General features: G+C 34.1%; 1 pseudogene; it reads left to right on the top strand.

The window, feature by feature from the left end:
• The first annotated feature begins 522 nt into the window (after positions 1–522).
• Positions 523–5,508, top strand: LOC114763290 (seed linoleate 9S-lipoxygenase-3-like; annotated as a pseudogene).
• Positions 5,509–7,390: the final 1,882 nt, after the last annotated feature.

Genomic DNA, 7,390 nt, shown 5'->3' on the forward strand with positions numbered 1-7,390 from the left:
GGTGCATCTAATACTCTGATCTTTCTTCTTCCTTTTTTTTTTTTTTGTGCACTTGGCATCCTAATTTTATTTTTAGTGCTTCTAGTATACTAATAGCATCTTATAAAAAGGACCAAAGGCAATTTAAATTTCGGACTCTTATAAAAAAGATCAGAGAGAGTATATGATATCACCCTATTAACAAACAGAAAATTGGGCATTATATATATATTCATTTGATTCTATTTATAAGTTACTTCTAGCATGTTTCACATAGACAAAAAAAATCTTAAAATGTATTAACTCTTCATTAAAATATAACTTTTCAACTTTACCTCTATTTAACATTTACAATAAAGGATAAAATAGTACATTCATAGTAAAATTTTATGAAATGACTTATATTATAAATAGGACCCAAAAAGGCCTTCTCTCTGTCTTATAAATAGGACCAAATAAGTATATATATATAAATATATATAACATATAAATTTACCAAAACACCTTCTATTGCTTAATAATTATAATATCATTATATTCAATATGAAGCTTGTTGATAATTCCAAAACTTTTGTTTTCGTAGAAAGGGGAGCCAAAGGGAAACTTGGAAAGCCTGCATATCTGGAAAAGTGGATTACTAAATCCCCAGATCTGACAGCTGAAAAATTTGAATTCAAAGTACAGTTTGAGTGGCCAGAAGAAGTAGGGATTCCAGGAGCAATTTTTATTAAGAATAAGCATCCCAATGAGTTCTTCCTTATTAGTTTGATGCTAAAAAATGTTCCACTCGTCGGTGAAAGTGAAATCTACTTCCCTTGCAATTCTTGGGTTTACCCTGCAAATAGATATGAAGAGGGTCGCATTTTCTTCAGCAACAAGGTAATGCAGCCTCCACTTTAAGGTGAAGTAGACTGTTCATATATTGAACTATTTAATTATTCAGTTTCTGACAAGAAACAACGTTCGTCCAATGTATTGCAGACATATCTTCCCGATAAAACATCAGATCCACTCCGTAGATATAGACAGGAAGAATTATCCAAATTGAGAGGGGATGGAGTTGGAAATAAGCAACTTGAAGAACGCGATAGGGTCTATGATTATGCTGTTTATAATGACTTGAACAATCCCAAAAAGTTATGACCGTCCGATTCTTGGAGGAACTGTTGGAGGGGAAATTAAATATCCTTACCCTCGTAGAGGACGTACTGGAAGGTCGTTAGTAAAGTTAGGTTAGGTTTCTACAATTGGTTTTTATTGAGATTTATTATTTTTAATTAGGTTAAATCGCCCATAAACATTATTATGTTTTGGGTTATAAGCAAAGAACTGCCTCGATCTAAAAATGCATTTTACCGTATCATTTTGACATTTTACAGATCCCCAATATGAGAGCAGAGTGAAGCTTTGGGCCCCATTTTACATTCCAAGAGACGAAGAATTTTCTCCACTGAAGAATGCGGACTTCGTTACTTTTGGATTCACATCTACGACTAAGGTTGTTAGACCTGCTTTGAAATCTCGTCTTTCTGAAGAGTTTGATAGCTTTGATGAAGTTCTTGATCTCTAGAAAGGTGGATTTAAGTTGTCAAAGACTTTACTTAAGGCCGTAAGTCACCTTATTCCACTCCAAAAATTAAAGGAAGTTTTCCTAATTGATGGAGAAGAATTGCTCAAATTTCAAAAGCCACAGGTGATTAGAGGTATGCCATATATATATATATGTAGGTCTATCATTTCATGATGTTCAAGCATTAAATATTCTAGGTCATATGCATAAAGGGAGTTGTGAAATGATTAAAATAAGTGTCCCTAAGGATCATCGTCTATCCCCTTGGTGCAGTACACACGTGAATTGGTGTAGTGTGTAGAAAGAAAATGGTTGACAAGAGTTTCTCTAACGATTTTCTCACTAGTATTATGCAATATATCGGTCATTGCAAGGGCACTAAATATTATTGAATGGAGCTTTTGCAGATAACAAAAATGCATGGATTAAAGATGAAGAATTCGCAAGAGAAATGCTTGCTGGAGTAAACCCGGTCAAAATTTGCTATCTCCAAGTATGCCTAGTTATTTGTAGTCAATAGTTAGATTGCACTATCAATTGAAAGAACTGGAGTTTTTTTTCAGATAATAAAAATTTTCTTTTAAAGTCAAATATATGCAGGTGTATATTAAGGATCATGTTTATGATAACCCTGCGAGCGAAAGTCTCACAATGGAGGCTTCCATTTCTTTTATGTATATATGCATTTCTTTGCAGGATTGGCCTGTTAAAAGCAAGGTGGATGGTACTATCTGCAAAATAAGTGATGATCTCAAGAAAAACCTAGAAGGGCGATATATCTGTATGATGAGAGCCTTTGTCATTTGCCTTGGAATTCCTAATCAAAAATAAATCCAAGTAACGCAATATAGTGCAAAACTCGGGTCGTTTCACTTTGAGAAGCCTTTATTTAAAATCCTAAGCAAACTAAGTATCAAAAATAAAGAATTGACTTGGAAAGGGATTGATTTTCTTTTTGCCTAACTAATTAGCGAAATTTAAAAGAGTGCAAAATGAGTAAATAATTTTTGAATTTTTAGTTTATAAAATAGATATGAATGAAATAAGCAAAGAGAATTAACAAGTGACAGCAAATGGAAAAGCAATCCTCTAGTACAATGATTAAGGCTATCATTACTTCAATTAATTTGGGAGTTAGCTAAATTCAAAACACTCTAAGGGCCACCCCTTAGACTCGGTTTAATTAGAATAATCAACACCAAGCCACCTTACATATTAATTATTCACAATTAAACTGTTTTAGCACAATTAGCCAAAGAGAATCAAAGAAAAACAATTAACATTTTTAGTCCAATAACCAAGCCACCTTGAATTACCACTAAATATTCACAATAATTTCAAAACATAGTCTGACCCAGTACAATGTAAAGAAATTAAAGTTAATCACAACATAATGTCAAATGCTAATTAAAGATTCTAGCAACTATAACCAATCTCAATACAAATATAAATCATCACAGCACATTCAAATATTGTAAAATTCATTCTAAGACCTAGAAATCACAATTACAATGAAAGAAGTAAAGATTGGAAGAGTTGAAACTCCCCTTTGAAGCTCTAAGTTCAGGCCATAACCATTGCTCTAGAGAATTGAAAGGATTTAGCTGCTCCTAACCATCACTACAGCTCCACCAAAATTCCAATTCGGTCCAGCCATGAAGAACAATGAAGATGGAATCTGGTGGTGTGATTTTGCCATGGAAGCTCACTGTTATCTGGTCCTTCGTTCTGTCATGTCGTCACTAGTTCTGTCATGCAATGCGGAGAGGAAGAAGATACAGTTTATGGTGACAATAGAGACACGAGCAGAGGCAGCAGAACAGAGGAGCTCACCGTCAAGCTCCGTTCGCGTCTCCACTCCCGTGCTCTCTTCTGTGCGTGTTCGCCTCCCTTTGTTCTGGACGCTAGTTCTGCCATCCGCTCCAACCCTTCACGCCAATGAAGATGAAGATTTGAATAATTTAGGGTAGGTAGGTTAGGGGGAGCAAAACGCTCTTTTTATTGTTTTTTAAATTTATTTTTTATTATTTTTTCCTTTTTTTAATTTTTATTTTTATTTTTAAATCTTCCAAAAACCTGTAAACAAACTTTAAGGATAAGGTAGCATTAATTTTCCTCAAAAATCAATTAGTCACAATTAAATCAAAATATGACAATTTTGCCCCTATAAAATAATAATTCAAAATAAAATATATTAAATCAATTAACAATCAATTAAGATCAAAAAGGGACCAATTAAGTTGACAAAACCCATATAAAAGATATCAAGATACATAAAAATAATTGAATTTGTCACTGTACAATAGGTAATCTAATCTAAAACCACGGTTTTTTATTCATCCAAAAGAGTATTGTGCTTTAAAATTCATGTGTCCAACTGATTTCCTATATTAAGAAAAAATTTTCTACATTTGATTCATCGGGCAATAGAGGACAAGAAATTGTTTATATTGGATTATTATGACGATTTCATTCCGTATTTGTGGCTAATAAACACAGCTGCTGTTCTAAAGTTCACCCTAGAGCGTAAGCTACTAGGACAATTCTGCTCTTGAAAAATGATGAGACTTTAAAACTACTAGCAATTGGATTAAGTTTGCCTCGAGATGGTTGTTGTGATGGGACTCCTCAAGTCTACTTGCCAATTGAACAAGGCGTGGTGGATGTTGGCTAAAACCTACATTGCGATGAACGACTCCAACTATAATTATCACCAACTAATTAGCCATTGGTATTTATATACATACACACACATACACGCACATATTTTTTACATTATTTCATGTTTTTCTCCTTTCCATAGTTGTCTATTGATAATTTTACTTACATGAATCACAACAGGTTACTCACTCACACTATCGTTGAGCCTTTCGTCATTGCAACAAATCGACAGCTTATTATGATTCATCCTATTTTCAGACTTCTAGCTCTGCGCTTTAGTGATACTACGAAGATAAATGCACTTGCTCGACAATCTCTCGTTAATGCAAATGGCATTATAGAGCCAACATTTTTGCCAGGAAAATATTCTATGGAGCTCTCATCTAAGGTTTACAAGAATTGGGTTTTTACAAATCAAGCACTGCCCATTGATCTTCTAAAGAGGTAAATATCTATCACCAAAAGAAGTCATCATCAATATTAAGAAGTCTTTGTTTCTATATTGTATCATATGTAATTTTGATGCTATTTTCTTGCTTGATTTAGAGGAATGGCAACTGAGGATTCAACTTCTCCTCATGGCTTTAATCTTGCCATTAAGGATTACCCTGATGCTGTTGATGGACTAGATGTCTGGTTTGCGATCAAGACTTGGGTCTAAGATTACTGCTGCTTTTTCTATGAGTGAGATGAAGCTGTTCAACAAGATAATGAACTTCAATCATGGTGGAAAGAACTCATTCAGGTAGGTCATAGCGACAAGAAAGATGATCAAGGGTGGCCCTAGATGAAAAATCGTGAAGAGTTGATAGAATCCTACACAATTATGATATGGATTACTTCAACCCTCCATGCAGCTATTAATTTTGGGCAATACCCATATGGGGGCTATATCCTCAACCGTCCTACTATCACTAGACGTTACATGCCTCAAAAGGGTACCCTAGAATATGAAGAGCTTAAGAGTAATCCAGAGAAAGGTTTGTTGAAAACCATTAATTCGAAGGACCCAGCAATTAATGTCATCACAGTGTTAGCTATTTTGTCCACGCATTCTTTTATTGAGGCATACCTTGGACAAGCTGACATATCTGATGGATATCGGATAAAGAGCCCTTAGAGGCATTTGAGAGATTCAAAGAAAGTATAAGAAAAATTGAGGAAAGATTGAAAGAGACAACAATGACGTGAGACTTAAAAATTGACATGGTCCTGTTAATATGCCCTACACGTTGCTTTATCCTAGCAGCAAACCTGGGCTGACTGGGATGGGTATCTGAAATAGTATCTCTATATGAGTGGGTGGTGTCATGAATGCTTTATTTTATCCTTTTACCCCTGCTGCTGAAAGTTGGCTAGTGAACTTTTTAATCCCTCAAATTGTACTGTCATGCTTTAGTTTGGTTATTAGCTAGGATGATTACAGTAGTTCTATCTGAAGTTACTATGTTTTGTCTCGTGAACTTCCTTATATGTTGATGTTTGATTTATGATGTTGTCTTATGTATGATTATTTGTCTGGGTTAATCTTTCTTATAAAATAGTTATGTAAAAGAACGTGTTTTATTTTTTTTAAGTATGGGCCTGGACCCAGACGCAACTTATTAGAAATGCGCTGGAGGCTTTATCAATTTGGGCGATGAAAAGTTTTTAGGTTTAGGCAGAGGTGTGGAATTTATTGTCTAATTTTCCTTCCGTCCACCAGTAGGGGTTAGGTCTGGCAGAAAAAGCTAATTCTCCATAATGTAGTGAATCAAAGTTCGAATCCCGTCAGGAGAGATGCCCATTTTGATGCCCGATAGTGCCTCGAGTGGGAGGATAGCTGTGCCTAGCCCAAAAAAAAAAAAAAGGTTCTTTTATCCACCTTCTTCCCTTTCCCTTTGCATATTCTTTTGTTGTTGAACTTCTTAGATTATGGCTTGACTATCTAATAACTAATAAATATGTATATAAATTTAGTAGTTTTCTTGTTTATTGCTACCTCTGGTCCTTAATATAAGAGCTAGTTAATCAATTTGAGTAGATTAAGAAAATTAGTTAAGTTAATTATTTGTAATAAATAGATGTTGTCTTCTTTAAAATATCCTTGTTAATCATGTGCATCAAATAGAACTATTATTTGATGAAACCTTTAACACGTGAAACTATTACGACGACTACCTTGAAAAAAATGGATAAATATGAGAGACAAAGTGAATAGGGGTCTTATATTTAAGAACAAATTAAAAGTCAAATTAACTTTTATATTAAGAATCAGGAGTAGTATTCCTTCTATTGTTGACTATTTGTAGGGTGATCATGAGAGGTAACCAAAATGTTAATATTGTTAAATTCTGGTCCCATATCATGAGAGTAGTATTCCTTCATCTTATTCACAAGCAATTTTAGTCCTTTTATGAAGTGAGAATTTGTGCTATTCTTGTGTATTATAGTTCTCGTATTGATATTTGTTCACAGAAAATCATGACCCCCCCCCCAAGTGATCAGTTTGTTTATTTAATGTTTTTGAACGTAAAATTTCAGAATTACAAAGCTAAGTTGATTTGATTAATAAATGAATTGAAATATTTGGTTATTGGGTAATATATATACATGAATCATCTCGAAAAGGAGAATAAGAGCAAAGTGTCTAATGTGTGTGTGTTTGGCCGAATGGGGAAGTGATTGGGGAAAATGTTTATTGGAGACGAGGAGGGAAGGCCCAAATACACACCCAAAAAAATTAGTGAACATGGCGAAGTTGAAATGTTGCTTACCAGTTACCATCATCCTATCCGAGAGGTGTTTTCCGAAGAATTCAAGAAATAATTTGGGAAAATTAAGAAACAATAAAGTATAGTACCTCGTTGATGGGATACAAAACGTAAATTTACTTTATCTTAAAGATTCAGCATTTTCTGTTTTATTTGGCCAAGATTTATTTAAATATTGAGATTTATATTTTTCATATTTTATTCCTTAAGGTTAGAGCTTCCTTACCACCTCTTCATCATTAATGAAATTACAAGTTTAAGTACCTCCTCTTGTATTTCTCTCCACTTCTCCTACCTCAATTTTCTTCCCCTTCTTCCCCTGTCCTGTTCTCATTGTTGATTTTAATTAATAGTGATATAAATCCTTTTTTCGTTAGTGACAGAACGCTACAATAAGACATGCAAAAGAAGAATCGAGAGTCCTGAG

The sequence above is a fragment of the Neltuma alba genome, unplaced genomic scaffold (genome assembly GCF_004799145.2).
Source record: "Neltuma alba isolate B1F8T4 unplaced genomic scaffold, ASM479914v2 tig00011274_pilon, whole genome shotgun sequence".
In the NCBI taxonomy this organism is placed as follows: domain Eukaryota; kingdom Viridiplantae; phylum Streptophyta; class Magnoliopsida; order Fabales; family Fabaceae; genus Neltuma; species Neltuma alba.